This window comes from Rattus norvegicus, chromosome Y (genome assembly GCF_036323735.1).
Source record: "Rattus norvegicus strain BN/NHsdMcwi chromosome Y, GRCr8, whole genome shotgun sequence".
In the NCBI taxonomy this organism is placed as follows: domain Eukaryota; kingdom Metazoa; phylum Chordata; class Mammalia; order Rodentia; family Muridae; genus Rattus; species Rattus norvegicus.
Genome location: NC_086040.1, coordinates 18,311,203 through 18,330,253, shown reverse-complemented (window position 1 = coordinate 18,330,253; position 19,051 = coordinate 18,311,203).

Sequence of the window (19,051 nt, the reverse complement as noted above, 5' to 3'; positions counted from 1 at the left end):
GAAAAAGCTACTGGTCCAAAACATACAGGAAATCCAGGACTCAATGAGAAGATCAAACCTAAGGATAATAGGTATAGAAGAGAGTGAAGACTCCCAGCTCAAAGGACCAGTAAATATCTTCAACAAAATCATAGAAGAAAACTTCCCTAACCTAAAAAAAGAGATACCCATAGACATACAAGAAGCCTACAGAACTCCAAATAGATTGGACCAGAAAAGAAACACCTCCTGTCACATAATTGTCAAAACACCTAACGCACAAAATAAAGAAGAATATTAAAAGCAGTAAGGGAAAAAGGTCAAGTAACATATAAAGGGAGACCTATCAGAATCACACCAGACTTCTCGCCAGAAACTATGAAGGCCAGTAGATCCTGGACTGATGTTATACAGACCCTAAGAGAACACAAATGCCAGCCCAGGCTACTGTATCCAGCAAAACTCTCAATTAACATTGATGAAGAAACCAAGATATTCCATGACAAAACCAAATTTACACAATACCTTTCTACAAATCCAGCACTACAAAGGATAATAAATGGTAAAGCCCAACATAAGGAGGCAAGCTATACCCTAGAAGAAGCAAGAAACTAATCGTCTTGGCAACAAAACAAAGAGAATGAAAGCACACAAACATAACCTCACATCCAAATATGAATATAACGGGAAGCAATAATCACTATTCCTTAATATCTCTCAATATCAATGGCCTCAACTCCCCAATAAAAAGACATAGATTAGCAAACTGGATACGCAACGAGGACCCTGCATTCTGCTGCCTACAGGAAACTCACCTCAGAGACAAAGACAGACACTACCTCAGAGTGAAAGGCTGGAAAACAACTTTCCAAGCAAATGGTAAGAAGAAGCAAGCTGGAGTAGCCATTCTAATATCAAATAAAATCAATTTCCAACTAAAAGTCATAAAAAAGATAAGGAAGGACACTTCATATTCATCAAAGGAAAAATCAACCAAGATGAACTCTCAATCCTAAATATCTATGCCCCAAATACAAGGGCACCTACATATGTAAAAGAAACCTTACTAAAGCTCAAAACACACATTGCACCTCACAAAATAATAGTAGGAGATTTCAACACCCCACTCTCATCAATGGACAGATCATGGAAAAAGAAATTAAACAGTGATGTCGACAGACTAAGAGAAGTCATGAGCCAAATGGACTTAACGGATATTTATAGAACATTCTATCCTAAAGCAAAAGGATATACCTTCTTCTCAGCTCCTCATGATACTTTCTCCAAAATTGACCATATAATTGGTCAAAAAACGGGCCTCAACAGGTACAGAAAGATAGAAATAATCCCATGCGTGCTATCGGACCACCACGGCCTAAAACTGGTCTTCAATAACAATAAGGGAAGAATGCCCACATATACGTGGAAATTGAACAATGCTCTACTCAATGATAACCTGGTCAAGGAAGAAATAATGAAAGAAATTAAAAACTTTTTAGAATTTAATGAAAATGAAGATACAACATACTCAAACTTATGGGACACAATGAAAGCTGTGCTAAGAGGAAAACTCATAGCGCTGAGTGCCTGCAGAAAGAAACAGGAAAGAGCATATGTCAGGAGCTTGACAGCACACCTAAAAGCTCTAGAACAAAAAGAAGCAAATACACACAGGAAAAGTAGAAGGCAGGAAATAATCAAACTCAGAGGTGAAATCAATCAAGTAGAAACAAAAAGGACCATAGAGAAGAATCAACAGAACCAAAAGTTGGTTCTTTGAGAAAATCAAAAAGATAGATAAACCCTAGCCAGACTAACGAGAGGACACAGAGAGTGTGTCCAAATTAACAAAATCAGAAATGAAAAGGGAGACATAACTACAGATTCGGAGGACATTCAAATATCATCAGATCTTACTATAAAAACCTATATTCAACAAAATTTGAAAATCTTCAGGAAATGGACAATTTCCTAGACAGATACCAGGTATCGAAGTTAAATCAGGAACAGATAAACCAGTTAAACAACCCCATAACTCCTAAGGAAATAGAAGCAGTCATTAAAGGTCTCCCAACCAAAAAAAGTCCAGGTCCAGACGGGTTTAGTGCAGAATTCTATCAAACCTTCATAGAAGACCTCATACCAATATTATCCAAACTATTCCACAAAATTGAAACAGATGGAGCCCTACCGAATTCCTCTACGAAGCCACAATTACTCTTATACCTAAAGCACACAAAGACAAAACAAAGAAGGAGAACTTCAGACCAATTTCCCTTATGAATATCGACGCAAAAATACTCAATAAAATTCTGGCAAACCGAATTCAAGAGCACATCAAAACAATCATCCACCATGATCAAGTAGGCTTCATCCCAGGCATGCAGGGATGGTTTAATATACGGAAAACCATCAACGTGATCCATTATATAAACAAACTGAAAGAACAGAACCACATGATCATTTCATTAGATGCTGAGAAAGCATTTGACAAAATTCAACACCCCTTCATGATAAAAGTCCTGGAAAGAATAGGAATTCAAGGCCCATACCTAAACATAGTAAAAGCCATATACAGCAAACCAGTTGCTAACATTAAACTAAATGGAGAGAAACTTGAAGCAATCCCACTAAAATCAGGGACTAGACAAGGCTGCCCACTCTCTCCCTACTTATTCAATATAGTTCTTGAAGTTCTAGCCAGAGCAATCAGACAACAAAAGGAGACCAAAGGGATACAGATCGGAAAAGAAGAGGTCAAAATATCACTATTTGCAGATGACATGATAGTACATTTAAGTGATCCCAAAAGTTCCACCAGAGAACTACTAAAGCTGATAAACAACTTCAGCAAAGTGGCTGGGTATAAAATTAACTCAAATAAATCAGTTGCCTTCCTCTATACAAAAGAGAAACAAGCCGAGAAAGAAATTAGGGAAACGACACCCTTCATAATAGACCCAAATAATATAAAGTACCTCGGTGTGACTTTAACCAAGCAAGTAAAAGATCTGTACAATAATAACTTCAAGACACTGAGGAAAGAAATTGAAGAAGACCTCAGAAGATGGAAAGATCTCCCATGCTCATGGATTGGCAGGATTAATATAGTAAAAATGGCCATTTTACCAAAAGCAATCTACAGATTCAATGCAATCCCCATCAAAATACCAATCCAATTCTTCAAAGAGTTAGACAGAACAATTTGCAAATTCATGTGGAATAACAAAAAACCCAGGATAGCTAAAGCTATCCTCAACAATAAAAGGACTTCAGGGGGAATCACTATCCCTGAACTCAAGCAGTATTACAGAGCAATAGTGATAAAAACTGCATGGTATTGGTACAGAGACAGACAGATAGACCAATGGAATAGAATAGAAGACCCAGAAATGAACCCACACACCTATGGTCACTTGATTTTTGACAAAAGAGCCAAAACCATCAAATGGAAAAAAGATAGCATTTTCAGCAAATGGTGCTGGTTCAACTGGAGGTCAACATGTAGAAGAATGCAGATCGACCCATGCTTATCACCCTGTACAAAGCTTAAGTCCAAGTGGATCAAGGACCTCCACATCAAACCAGACACACTCAAACTAATAGAAGAAAAACTAGGGAAGCATCTGGAACACATGGGCACTGGAAAAAATTTCCTGAACAAACCACCAATGGCTTATGCTCTAAGATCAAGAATCGACAAATGGGATCTCATAAAACTGCAAAGCTTCTGTAAGACAAAGGACACTGTGGTTAGGACAAAACGGCAACCAACAGATTGGGAAAAGATCTTTACCAATCCTACAACAGATAGAGGCCTTATATCCAAAATATACAAAGAACTCAAGAAAGACCGCAGGGAAACAAATAACCCTATTAAAAAATGGGGTTCAGCCCTAAGGCTGCAGAGCGGAAGAGACCACCAACACTGATCACCCCTGCCCACATCCCTGGCCCAAGAGGAAACTGTATAAGGCCTCTGGGCTCCCGTGGGGGAGGGCCCAGGAGCGGCAGGACCCCGCCGGACCCTGAGGGAAACAGACCGGATAAACAGTTCTCTGCACCCAAATCCCATGGGAGGGAGAGCTAAACCTTCAGAGAGGCAGACAAGCCTGGGAAACCAGAAGAGACTGCTCCCTGCACACACATCTCGGACGCCAGAGGAAAAAGCCAAAGACCATCGGGAACCCTGGTGCACTGAAGCTCCCGGAAGGGGCGGGACAGGTCTTCCTGGTTGCTGCCGCTGCAGAGAGCCCCTGGGCAGCACCCCACGAGCGAACCTGAGCCTCGGGACCACAGGTAAGACCAAATTTTCTGCTGCAAGAAAGCTACCTGGTGAGCTTGGGACACACGGAAGTAGATTTTCTCTAGGACCGGGCACGTTCTGTGTTTACCGGAAGTCCCACACCCGTGGATCCCGGCCCGCAGCAGCTCTCTGCTCCCAGACCCGGTGAGAGACCCAACCGCCTGGTCAGGTGGGCACTCCTGAGGCTGCAGAGCGGAAGAGACCACCAACATTGCTCACCCCTGCCCACATCCCTGGCCCAAGAGGAAACTGAATAAGGCCTCTGGGCTCCCGTGGGGGAGCGGCAGGACCCCTGCCAGAGACACCGCCGGACCCTGAAGGAAACAGACCGGATCAACAGTTCTCTGCACCCAAATCCCGTGGGAGGGAGAGCTAAACCTTCAGAGAGGCAGACAAGCCTGGGAAACCAGAAGAGACTGCTCCCTGCACACACATAGGAAAAAGCCAAAGACCATCTGAAACCCTGGTGCACTGAAGCTCCCGGAAGGGGCGGCACAGGTCTTTCTGGTTGCTGCTGCTGCAGAGAGCCCCTGGGCAGCACCCCACGATCAAACCTGAGCCTTGGGACCACAGGTAAGACCAAATTTTCTGCTGCAAGAAAGCTGCCTGGTGAACTCAAGACACAGGCCCACAGGAACAGCTGAAGACCTGTAGAGAGGAAAAACTACACGCCCGAAAGCAGAACTCTCTGTCCCCATAACTGACTGAAAGAGAGGAAAACAGGTCTACAGCACTCCTGACACACAGGCTTATAGGACAGTCTAGCCACTGTCAGAAATAGCAGAACAAAGTAACACTAGAGATAATCTGATGGCGAGAGGCAAGCGCAGGAACCAAAGCAACACAAACCAAGACTACATGCCATCATCGGAGCCCAATTCTCCCACCAAAACAAACATGGAATATCCAAACACACCAGAAAAGCAAGATAGAGTTTCAAAATTATATTTGATCATGATGCTGGAGGACTTCAAGAAAGACATGAACACACTTAGGGAAGCACAGGAAAACATTAATAAACAAGTAGAAGCCTACAGAGAGGAATCGCAAAAATCCCTGAAAGAATTCCAGGAAAACACAATCAAACAGTTGAAGGAATTAAAAATGGAAATAGAAGCAATCAAGAAAGAACACATGGAAACAACCCTGGATATAGAAAACCAAAAGAAGAGACAAGGAGCTGTAGATACAAGCTTCACCAACAGAATACAAGAGATGGAGGAGAGAATCTCAGGAGCAGAAGATTCCATAGAAATCATTGACTCAACTGTCAAAGATAATGTAAAGCGGAAAAAGCTACTGGTCCAAAACATACAGGAAATCCAGGTCTCAATGAGAAGATCAAACCTAAGGATAATAAGTATAGAAGAGAGTGAAGACTCCCAGCTCAAAGGACCAGTAAATATCTTCAACAGAATCATAGAAGAAAACTTCCCTAACCTAAAAAAAGAGATACCCATAGACATACAAGAAGCCTACAGAACTCAAAATAGATTGGACCAGAAAAGAAACACCTCCCGTCACATAATTGTCAAAACACCAAACGCACAAAATAAAGAAAGAATATTAAAAGCAGTAAGGGAAAAAGGTCAAGTAACATATAAAGGGAGACCTATCAGAATCACACCAGACTTCTCGCCAGAAACTATGAAGGCCAGAAGATCCTGGACTGATGTCATACAGACCCTAAGAGAACACAAATGCCAGCCCAGGTTACTGTATCCAGCAAAACTCTCAATTAACATTGATGGAGAAACCAAGATATTCCATGACAAAACCAAATTTACACAATATCTTTCTACAAATTCAGCACTACAAAGGATAATAAATGGTAAAGCCCAACATAAGGAGGCAAGCTATACGCTAGAAGAAGCAAGAAACTAATCGTCTTGGCAACAAAACAAAGAGAATGAAAGCACACAAACATAACCTCACATCCAAATATGAATATAACGGGAAGCAATAATCACTATTCCTTAATATCTCTCAATATCAATGGCCTCAACTCCCCAATAAAAAGACATAGATTAACAAACTGGATACGCAACGAGGACCCTGCATTCTGCTGCCTACAGGAAACACACCTCAGAGACAAAGACAGACACTACCTCAGAGTGAAAGGCTGGAAAACAACTTTCCAAGCAAATGGTCAGAAGAAGCAAGCTGGAGTAGCCATTCTAATATCAAATAAAATCAATTTCCAACTAAAAGTCATCAAAAAAGATAAGGAAGGACACTTCATATTCATCAAAGGAAAAATCAACCAAGATGAACTCTCAATCCTAAATATCTATGCCCCAAATACAAGGGCACCTACATACGTAAAAGAAACCTTACTAAAGCTCAAAACACACATTGCACCTCACACAATAATAGTGGGAGATTTCAACACCCCACTCTCATCAATGGACAAATCATGGAAACAGAAATTAAACAGTGATGTAGACAGACTAAGAGAAGTCATGAGCCAAATGGACTTAACGGATATTTATAGAACATTCTATCCTAAAGCAAAAGGATATACCTTCTTCTCAGCTCCTCATGGTTCTTTCTCCAAAATTGACCATATAATTGGTCAAAAAACGGGCCTCAACAGGTACAGAAAGATAGAAATAATCCCATGCGTGCTATCGGACCACCATGGCCTAAAAACTGGTCTTCAATAACAATAAGGGAAGAATGCCCACATATACGTGGAAATTGAACAATGCTCTACTCAATGATAACCTGGTCAAGGAAGAAATAAAGAAAGAAATTAAAAACTTTTTAGAATTTAATGAAAATGAAGATACAATATACTCAAACTTATGGTACACAATGAAAGCTGTGCTAAGAGGAAAACTCATAGCGCTGAGTGCCTGCAGAAAGAAACAGGCAAGAGCATATGTCAGCAGCTTGACAGCACACCTAAAAGCTCTAGAACAAAAAGAAGCAAATACACCCAGGAGGAGTAGAAGGCAGGAAATAATCAAACTCAGTGCTGAAATCAACCAAGTAGAAACAAAAAGGACCATAGAAAGAATCAACAGAACCAAAAGTTGGTTCTTTGAGAAAATCAACAAGATAGATAAACCCTTAGCCAGACTAACGAGAGGACACAGAGAGTGTGTCCAAATTAACAAAATCAGAAATGAGAAGGGAGACATAACTACAGATTGGGAGGAAATTCAAAAATCATCAGATCTTACTATAAAAACCTATATTCAACAAAATTTAAAAACCTTCAGGAAATGGACAATTTCCTAGACAGTTACCAGGTATTGAAGTTAAATCAGGAACAGATAAACCAGTTAAACAACCCCATAACTCCTAAGGAAATAGAAGCAGTCATTAAAGGTCTCCCAACCAAAAAGAGCCCAGGTCCAGACGGGTTTCGTGCAGAATTCTATCAAACCTTCATAGAAGACCTCATACCAATATTATCCAAACTATTCCACAAAATTGAAACAGATGGAGCCCTACCGAATTCCTTCTACGAAGCCACAATTACTCTTATACCTAAAGCACACAAAGACACAACAAAGAAAGAGAACTTCAGACCAATTTCCCTTATGAATATCGACGCAAAAATACTCAATAAAATTCTGGCAAACCGAATTCAAGAGCACATCAAAATAATCATCCACCATGATCAAGTAGGCTTCATCCCAGGCATGCAGGGATGGTTTAATATACGGAAAACCATCAACGTGATCCATTATATAAACAAACTGAAAGAACAGAACCACATGATCATTTCATTAGATGCTGAGAAAGCATTTGACAAAATTCAACACCCCTTCATGATAAAAGTCCTGGAAAGAATAGGAATTCAAGGCCCATACCTAAACATAGTAAAAGCCATATACAGCAAACCAGTTGCTAACATTAAACTAAATGGAGAGAAACTTGAAGCAATCCCACTAAAATCAGGGACTAGACAAGGCTGCCCACTCTCTCCCTACTTATTCAATATAGTTCTTGAAGTTCTAGCCAGAGCAATCAGACAACAAAAGGAGACCAAAGGGATACAGATCGGAAAAGAAGAGGTCAAAATATCACTATTTGCAGATGACATGATAGTACATTTAAGTGATCCCAAAAGTTCCACCAGAGAACTACTAAAGCTGATAAACAACTTCAGCAAAGTGGCTGGGTATAAAATTAACTCAAATAAATCAGTTGCCTTCCTCTATACAAAAGAGAAACAAGCCGAGAAAGAAATTAGGGAAACGACACCCTTCATAATAGACCCAAATAATATAAAGTACCTCGGTGTGACTTTAACCAAGCAAGTAAAAGATCTGTACAATAATAACTTCAAGACACTGAGGAAAGAAATTGAAGAAGACCTCAGAAGATGGAAAGATCTCCCATGCTCATGGATTGGCAGGATTAATATAGTAAAAATGGCCATTTTACCAAAAGCAATCTACAGATTCAATGCAATCCCCATCAAAATACCAATCCAATTCTTCAAAGAGTTAGACAGAACAATTTGCAAATTCATGTGGAATAACAAAAAACCCAGGATAGCTAAAGCTATCCTCAACAATAAAAGGACTTCAGGGGGAATCACTATCCCTGAACTTAAGCAGTATTACAGAGCAATAGTGATAAAAACTGCATGGTATTGGTACAGAGACGGACAGATAGACCAATGGAATAGAATAGAAGACCCAGAAATGAACCCACACACCTATGGTCACTTGATTTTTGACAAAGGAGCCAAAACCATCCAATGGAAAAAAGATAGCATTTTCAGCAAATGGTGCTGGTTCATCTGGAGGTCAACATGTAGAAGAATGCAGATCGATCCATGCTTATCACCCTGTACAAAGCTTAAGTCCTAGTGGATCAAGGACCTCCACATCAAACCAGACACACTCAAACTAATAGAAGAAAAACTAGGGAAGCATCTGGAACACATGGGCACTGGAAAAAATTTCCTGAACAAAACACCAATGGCTTATGCTCTAAGATCAAGAATCGACAAATGGGATCTCATAAAACTGCAAAGCTTCTGTAAGGCAAAGGACACTGTGGTTAGGACAAAACGGCAACCAACAGATTGGGAAAAGATCTTTACCAATCCTACAACAGATAGAGGCCTTATATCCAAAATATACAAAGAACTCAAGAAGTTAGACCGCAGGGAAACAAATAACCCTATTAAAAAATGGGGTTCAGAGCTAAACAAAGAATTCACAGCTGAGGAATGCCGAATTGCTGAGAAACACCTAAAGAAATGTTCAACATCTTTAGTCATAAGGGAAATGCAAATCAAAACAACCCTGAGATTTCACATTACACCAGTGCGATTGGCTAAGATCAAAAACTCAGGTGACAGCAGATGCTGGCGAGGATGTGGAGAAAGAGGAACACTCCTCCATTGTTGGTGGGATTGCAGACTGGTAAAACCATTCTGGAAATCAGTCTGGAGGTTCCTCAGAAAATTGGACATTGAACTGCCTGAGGATCCAGCTATACCTCTCTTGGGCATATACCCAAAAGATGCCTCAACATATAAAAGAGACACGTGCTCCACTATGTTCATCGCAGCCTTATTTATAATAGCCAGAAAATGGAAAGAACCCAGATGCCCTTCAACAGAGGAATGGATACAGAAAATGTGGTACATCTACACAATGGAATATTACTCAGCTATCAAAAACAACGAGTTTATGAAATTCGTAGGCATATGGTTGGAACTGGAAAATATCATCCTGAGTGAGCTAACCCAATCACAGAAAGACATACATGGTATGCACTCATTGATAAGTGGCTATTAGCCCAAATGCTTGAATTACCCTAGATCCCTAGAACAAACGAAACTGAAGACGGATGATCAAAATGTGAATGCTTCACTCCTTCTTTAAATGAGGAAAAAGAATACCCTTGGCAGGGAAGGGAGAGGCAAAGATTAAAACAGAGACTGAAGGAACACCCATTCAGAGCCTGCCCCACATGTGGCCCATACATATACAGCCACCCAATTAGACAAGATTGATGAAGCAAAGAAGTGCAAACCGACAGGAGCCGGATGTAGATCGCTCCTGAGAGACACAGCCAGAATACAGCAAATACAGAGGCGAATACCAGCAGCAAACCACTGAACTGAGAATAGGTCCCCTATTGAAGGAATCAGAGAAAGAACTGGAAGAGCTTGAAGGGGCTCGAGACCCCAAAAGTACAACAATGCCAAGCAACCAGAGCTTCCAGGGACTATTCCACTACCTAAAGACTATACATGGACTGACCCTGGACTCTGACCCCATAGGTAGCAATGAATATCCTAGTAAGAGCACCAGTGGAAGGGGAAGCCCTGGGTCCTGCTAAGACTGAACCCCCAGTGAACTAGTCAATGGGGGGAGGGCGGCAATGGGGAGAGGGTTGGGAGGGGAACACCCATAAGGAAGGGGAGGGGGGAGGGGGATGTTTGCGCGGAAACCGGGAAAGGGAATAACACTCGAAATGTATATAAGAAATACTCAAGTTAATAAAAAAAAAAAAAGGAGCTGAAGGAGTTTGCAACCCCATAAGAACAACAATACCAACCGACCAAATCTCCCAGGGACTAATCCACCATCCAAGAGTACACATGGACAGTCCCATGGCTCCTGCTGCATATGAAGCAGAGCGTGGCCTTGTTGGACACCAATGGGAGGAGAAGCCCTTGGTCCTGTCAGGCTGGATCCCCCAGTTTAGGGGAGTGACAGAGCAGGAAGGGGGATGGTTGAGGAGGGGGAGCACTCTCCTGGAAGAATGGGCTTATGGATGGGAAATATTTGTGATGTAAATAAAAATCCAATAAAGAACAAAAAAAAATAAAGGACCAAGCAATATTTTGTGAAAAATGACACCGTATATCAACAAATAATGTTGGCAAATAGGAATGGGTTTGTGTTTGTATTTACTTCTTTGTGTATGTAATATTAAACTGAATAGTATTTAGTTACTCCTACTTTGAAAAAATATGTAATGAGATTCTTCATGTAAAGAGACTTGTTTGTTCGTCGACTTCGGTGAGCAAATAGTGATAAAGTTATTGTGCATTACATTATTTTCATTATTGTTTTTTCTCACTGAAAGAAACACATTTCATAGTGAAATGCTGCTTTCATATAGCGTTCAAGAGCCTTATAGATCTGACATAATCTGAACGCCACAGTACTTTTCATATACTATACTCTTCTTAGTATGTTATTGGATATTCTGAACATCTACATAGTACATTTTAAAGCTATTCCAGTATGTCAGAACTCTGTGATATCCAACATGAATATTTAAAGCTGTAACTTTGTTCCACACTCTACTATAATTCAAACTTGATCTCTTTTTAAATCAATGATTTTTATTGCATCACTGAACTAAGATACTCCTATTCCCATCTAAGGCAAATTATCAATTTGCTGATGTCTTAGTTTCAGTTGCTGTAACAAAAAACCATTGTGAAAAGGTTATGAGACAAGTAAATATCCTTCTATCTCTTGGCCACACATAATTGAAAAATGCCAAGATAAAAACATGAATGCATGGAATCAACAAGAGTCCATGGAATAATGCTGATTATTGGCTTTATGTCCATCCTATCTACAGTCTTCTTCCTTATAATTCACAGAACAACTTGCTTAGACTTGGCATTGCCTAGAGGCAGCAGGGTCACCTCATACTAATCCTTAATTAAGAACATACCTTAAACACATACCTACAAGTCAAAGTGATTGTTGTTATTCCTCAATTGAAATTTCCTGTTCTCAATATGTTTACGTTTGTGAGAGCTCATTTGCCACCAAAATTTACTAATTGGTATCATTTTAAGCAATACTGCCCTGTGGTGTAAATACTATCTGTAGGTCTACTGCTTAAACTTTTTTTATGATTAAGGAATACCTTTGTTAAGACAAAGTAAAACAGACAAGTTGAGTATCATCTAATATTTTGAAAGTATCAAACTTTTGATAAAGCAATTTATCTTTTTATCTCTGAAGCCAACATCCTCCTAATGCCTCATCCTCCCCTTCTACATGGGATTCCCCTACCAATCCTTCCCCCATTATCACCACCCCCCAAACAATCAAATTCACTGGGGGTTCAGTCTTACCAGGACCAAGGGCTTCCCCTTCCACTCGTGCTCTTACTAGACTATTCATTGCTACCTATGAGGATGGAGCCCTGGGTCAGTCCATGAATTATTTTGGGTAGTGGCTTAGTCCATGGAAGCTCTGGTTGGTTAACATTCTTGTTCATATGTGGTCTTGAGCCCCTTCAATATCTTCTAGATCTTTCTCCGATTCCTTAAAAGGGGGTCCCTATCACAGTTCAGTGGTTTGCTCCTGGCATTCGTCAATGTATTTTCTGTATTCTGGCTGTGTCTCTCAGGAGAGCGATAAATTCGGTCCCTGTCAGCCTATATTTCTTTGCTTCATCCATCTTATCTAATTGGGTCACTGTATATGTATGGGACACATGTGGGGCAGGATCTGAATGGGTGTTCCTTCTCCCTTTTTTCTAAATTTGCATCCCTATTACCTGCCCAGGGCATTCTTGTTCCCCGTTTAAAGGAGTGAAGCATTCACATTTTGATCAGCGGTCTTGTGTTTCATGTCTTCTGTGCATCTAGGTTAATTCAAGTATTTGGGCTAATAGCCACGTATCAGTGAGTGGATACCATGTGTGTTTTTCTGTGATTGGGTGACCTCACTCAGGATGATATTTTTCAGTTCCATCATTTTCCTATGGATTTCATAAAGTCATTGTTTTGATAGCTGAGTTGTATTTCAATTTGTAGATGTACCACATTTTCTGTATCCATTCTTCTGTTGAAGGGCATCTGGTTTCTTTCCACCTTGTGGCTATTATAAATAATGCTGCTATGAACATAGTGGAGTATGTCTCTTTGTTATATGTTGGTGTTTCTTTCTGTCACATACCCAAGAGTGGTATAGCTGGGTTCTCAAGTAGTGCAATGTCCAACTTTCTGAGGAACCTCCAGTCTGATTTCCAGAATGGTTGTACCAGTCTGCAATCCCAGCAGCAATGGAGGAGTATTCCTCTTTCTCCACATTCTTGCCAGCCTTTGCTGTCATGTGAGTTTTTTTTTTTCCATTTTGACTGGTGTGAGGTGAAATCTCAGGGTTGTTTTAATTTGCATTTCCCTCATGGCTAAAGATGTTGAACATTTATTTAGGTGTTTCTCAGCCATTGGTAATTCCTCAGCTATGAATTCTTTGTTTAGCACTGAACCCCATTTTTAATAGGTGTATTTGTCTCCCTGCAGTCTAACTTCTGAGGTTCTTTGTGTATTTGGATATTAGCCCTATATCAGTTGTAGGATTGGTAAATTTCTTTTCCCAATCTGTTGGTTGTTGTTCTGTCCTAATAAGAGTGCCCTTTGCCTGACAGAAGCTTTTCAGTTTTTTGAGATCCCATTTGTCAATTCTTGATCATAGAGCATAAGCCATTGGTGTTTTTTTCAGAAAATTTTCTCCAGTGACCCTGTGTTCGAGATGCTTCCCCACATTTTCTTCTATTAGGTTGAGTATATCTGGATTGATGTGGAGGTCTTTGATCCACTTGGACTTCAGGTTTGTACAGGGTGAGAAGCATGGATTGATCTGCATTCTTCTACATGCTGACCTCCAGTTGAACCAACACCATTTGCTGAAAATGCTGTCTTCATTCCATTCGATGGTTTTGGGTCCTTTGTCAAAAATCAAGTGACCATAGGTGTGTGGGTTCATTTCTTGCTCTTCAGTTTTGTTCTCCTGATCTGTCTGCCTGTCCCTGTACAAATACCATATAGTTTATTTTAACTATGGCTGTGTAATACTGTTTGAGGTCAGGAATGGTGATTCCCCCAAAAGTTCTTTTATTTCACTATCCTGTTATTTTGTATTATTTGGGATGATTGTGGAGGATGTCTGTTCCTTAATTTCTTTCTAAGCCTTTTTATCTTTGGATTTGAAGAAGTCTACTGATTTGTTTCAGTTAATTTTATACCCACTTTGCTGAAATTTTTTATCAGCTTCAGTAATTCTCTGGTGGAATTTTTGGGCTCACTTAAATATGTTTTCATATCATCTTCAAATAGTGATCTTTTGATTTCTTCCCTTCCAATTTATATCCCTTTGATCTCCTTTCTTTGTCTGATTGCCATGTCTAGGACATCAAGTACAATATTGAAAGAGTAGGGAGAGATTGGTCAGCCTTTTCTAGTTCCTGATTTTATTAGGATTGCTTAAATTTTCTCTCCATTTAGTGTAATATAATCTACTATTTTACGGGTTATTGCTTTTAATATGTTTTATGTTGTTGTTGAAAAGATTTGCAATTTTATGTATTCCCATTTGTCTATTCTTGTTCTTAGAGCATAAGCCATTGTTGTTCTGTTCAGGAAATTTTTCCCAGTGCCCATGTATTCAAAGCTCTTCCCCATATTTTCTTCTATTAGTTTAAGTATATCAAGATTTAAAAAGAGTTCCTTGATCCACTTCAACCTGAGCTGTGTACAGGGGAATAAAAATGGCTCAATTTGCATTCCTGTATATGCCGACCTCCAGTTGAACAATTTGTTGAAAATGCTAATTTTTTTTTTTTTGCCATTGGATGTATTTAACTCCTTTTCTAAAGACCAAGTGAGCATAGGTGTATGGGTTTATTTCTGTTTCTTCAATACTTTTCCATTGATCTTCCTGCCTGTCCTTGTACTGATATCATACAAATTTTATCGCCATTGCTCTGTAATACGACTTGAGGTCAGGAATGCTTATTCCCCCAGGAGTTCTTTCATTCTTGTGGGTAATTTTTGGTCTGTGTTTTTTTTCCCTTTCCAAATGAATTTCCAAATTGCTCTTTCTAAATCTATGAAGAACTGAGGTCAAATTTTGATGTGGATTTCTTTGAATCTGGAGATTGCTTTTGGCAAGTAGCCACTTTTCAATATTAAACCTGCCAGTCCATTTGCATGGGAGATCTTTCCATTTTTTGAGACCTCCTTCAATTTCTTTCTTTCAGACATTTGAAATTCTTGTAATACAGATTCTTTGTTTGGTTGTTCCGAGTCACACTGTGGTTTTTACATTATTTATGGCTATTGTGAAGGGTGTCATTTTCTAACTTATTTCTCAGACCCTTTATCTTTTGATAGAGGAAGGCTACTGGTTTGTTTGAGTTAATTTTATTTCAATTCACTTTGCTGAATTCGTTGATCAGGCTTAGCAGTTCTCTGGTTGAACTTTTCATGTCATTTAATTATACTATCATATGACTTGAAAATAGTGATATTTTGACTTCTTCCTTTCCAATATCTATCCCTTTGACCTCCTTTTGTGGTCTGATTGTTCTGGCTAGGACTTCAAGGAGTATATTAAATTAGTCGGGAGAGACTGTGTAGCCTTGCCTATTTTTGATTTTAGTGGAATTGCTTCAAGTTACTCTCCAATTCATTTAATGTTGTCTACAGGTTTGCTGTATATTGCTTTTACTATGTTTAGCTATAGGCATTGAATTGTAGATTTTTTCCTATGCTTTTAACATGATGTGGTGAAGAATATGTCAAATGCTCTCAGCATTTGATTAGATGATCACGTGGTATTATTCTTTGAGTTTTTCGTATATTGGATTTCTTTGTTAGGTTTTCATATATTTAGACATCCTTGCACCCCTGTGATGAAGATACTGGATCCTGCCATAAGGGTTGTTTTGATGTGTTCTTGGATTCAGTTTGTGAGAAGTTTGTAGAGTATTTTCTCCTTAATATTCATAAGGGATTTTTTTTTGGAAGCTGTCTTTCTTTGTTGCAATTTTTATATGGTTTATATATAATCATATTTGTGGCTACATAGAAGGATTTGGGTAGTGTTCCTTCTATTTCTGTGTCTTCTATTTCTGTGTTGTGGAATAGTTTATACAGTATTGCTGTTAGGGTTCTATGAAGGTCTTTTACTCTTCTGCAATAAACCCGTCTGGTCCTGGGCTTTTTTTCATTGGGAGACTTTTAGTAACTGCTTCTATTTCTTTAAGAGTTATGGGATTGTTAATACATGTTAAATTATCCTGATTTAACTTTGGTACCTTGTATGTGTGTAGAAAGTTATCCATTTCCTCCAGATTTTCCAGTTTTGTTGAATATAGGTGGTTGAAGTAGGATCTGATGATTTTTTGAATTTCCTCAGTATCAGTGGTTATGTCTCCTTTTTATTTCTGATTTTGTTACTTTGGATAAACTCTCTGTGCCCTCTGCTTAGTCTGGCCAAGGGTTCATCTATCTTGTTGATTTTTTTCAAAAAACCAGATCTTGGTTTTGATAATTCTTTGTATGATCCTTTTTGTTTCTACTTGTTGGATTTCAGCCCTGAGTTTGATTATTCCCTGCCTTCTATTGTATTCACTTTTGATCTGTTCTACAGATTTTAGGTGTACTGAAAATTGTTAATAAGTGCTCTCTCCAGATTTTATTTGGAGGCACTCAAAATTTTGAGATTTCATCTTAACACTGCTTTGATTGTGTACCTTAAATTGGTGGCTTCATTTTTATTAAATTCAAAAAAATTCTTTAATTTATTTCATTATTTCTTCCCTGACCAAATTATCATTGAGCAAAATTTTGTTCAACTTCCATGTATGGGCTTTCTGTAATTATTTTTCTTATTGAAGACCAACCTTAGTCTGTGGTGATCTGATAAGATGCATGGGATTTTTTCAATCTACTTTTATCTGTAGAGGCCTGTTTTGTGACTGACTATATGGTGAATTTTGGAGAAGCTACCATGAGGTCCTAAGAAGAATGTGTGTGTGTGTGTTTGTGTGTGTGTGTGTGTGTGTGTATGTGTGTGTGTGTGTGTTTGTGTGTGTGTTTGTGTGTGTCTCTGTGTGTGTGTGTTTGTGTGTGTGTATGTTTGTTTTAGGATGAAATGTTCTATAAATATTTGTCAAATCAATTTAGTGCATGACTTTTGTTCATTTCTCTATGTGTCTTTGTTTCTGTTTCCATGATTTGTCCATTGATGACAGTGTGGTGTGGAAATCTCTTACTATTATCGTGTGAGATGCAATGTGTTCTTTCATCTTTAGTAAGGTTTCTTTTATGAATATAGGTACCCTTGCACTTAGAGGATATATATTGAGGATTGAGAGTTCATGGTGGTGGATTTTTCCTTTGATGAATATGAAGTGTCCTTCCTAATTTTTATTGATATCATTTAGTTGATAATTAATATTATTGATGTTAGAATGACTACTGCAGCTTCTTTCATTGAACCATTTCATTGGAAAATTGTTTTCCATCCTTTCACTCTGAAGTAGTGTCTGTCTTTCTCACCAGGAAGAATATCCTGTATTTAGCAAAATGTTGGATCCTCTTGAAGTATCTTTTCTACTGTTATTCTATGTCTTTTCATTGGGGAATTGAGTCCATTAATGTTGAGAGATATTAGGGAGCAATGATTGTTGTTTTCCATTATGTTTGTTGTTAGAACTGGAGTTATGTTTGTGTGGCTATCTTCTTTTGGGTTAGTCGAAATTACTTTCATGTGGTTTTGGGTTTTCTCACCCTGTGTTCGAGTTTTCAATCTACTATCCTTTGTAGAACGATATTGTGTACATTTTGTTTTGTCATGCAATATCTTTGTTTCTCCTTCAATGTTATTTGAGAGTTTTGCTGAATATAGTAGACTGATGTGGCATTTGTTTTCTCTCGGAGTTTTTTTCATATATGCACAGGATCTTCTGGCTTCCATTTTCTCTGGTATGACGTCCAGTGCCATTCTGATAGTACTGCCTTTTTATTTTTCTTGACCCTTTTCACTTATTGCTTTTAATATTTGTTCTTTGCTTTCTGTATTTGTTGTTTTGACTATTATGTGAGAGGAGGACTTTCTTTTCTTCTCCAATCTATTTGGAGTTCTGTATAATTCTTTTAATATTTACGGTCCATTCTTTACTTTAGGTTCTGGAAGTTTTCTTCCATAATATTGCTAAATATATTTATTCGCCCTTTAACTTGATAATCTTCCCTCTCTCTACACTTACTATCCTTAGGTTTGATCCTGTCATTGTACCTCAGATTTACTGGATATTTTGGGTTAAGGCCTTTTGTGTTTCACATTATCATTGATGGTTGTTTCAATGTTTTCTACGGTGTCTTCTGATCCTGACATTTACTCTTCAATCTCTAGTATTCTTTGAGCATTGCTTGTGTATATGACTCTTCATCTCTTTCCTAGGTTTTCTATCTCTAGGATTGTCTCCCTTTTTGTCTTTTTATTGTTTCTATTTCCATCTTTAGGGCCTGGATTATTTTGTCCATTTCCTCCATCTATTTGGTTGTGTTTTCCTGTAATTCTTTAAGGAATTATTGTGTTTCCTTTTACGGGCTTCTACTTGTATTCCTGTGTTGTCTGTATTACTTTAAGGTCCTTAAAGTCCTCTAACTTCACCATGAGCTGTGATTTTAAATAAAAATATTGCTTCTCCAGTGTACTGAACCCCATCCAGGGCTTGCTGTGTTGAGGGAACTTGGTTCTGATTATGTCAAGTGTCCTTCCTTGGATTTTGCTTGTTACTTTCTTAATCTTGCATCTCGCCATCGTTTTATCTGTGGTGTTAGCCTGTCTTGCTGTCTATGACAGTGGCTTGAGACTCCTGTAAGTCTGCCTGTGGACACTCTGGAGACTGGTTTTTTCCCAATGGGATTTGTGTGTGAGAGAGACATGCGACAGAGGGTCAGCTATTGGCACAGCAGAAACCATACAGATCCTGTCTTCGACTGCTCATAGGTTCCTTTGT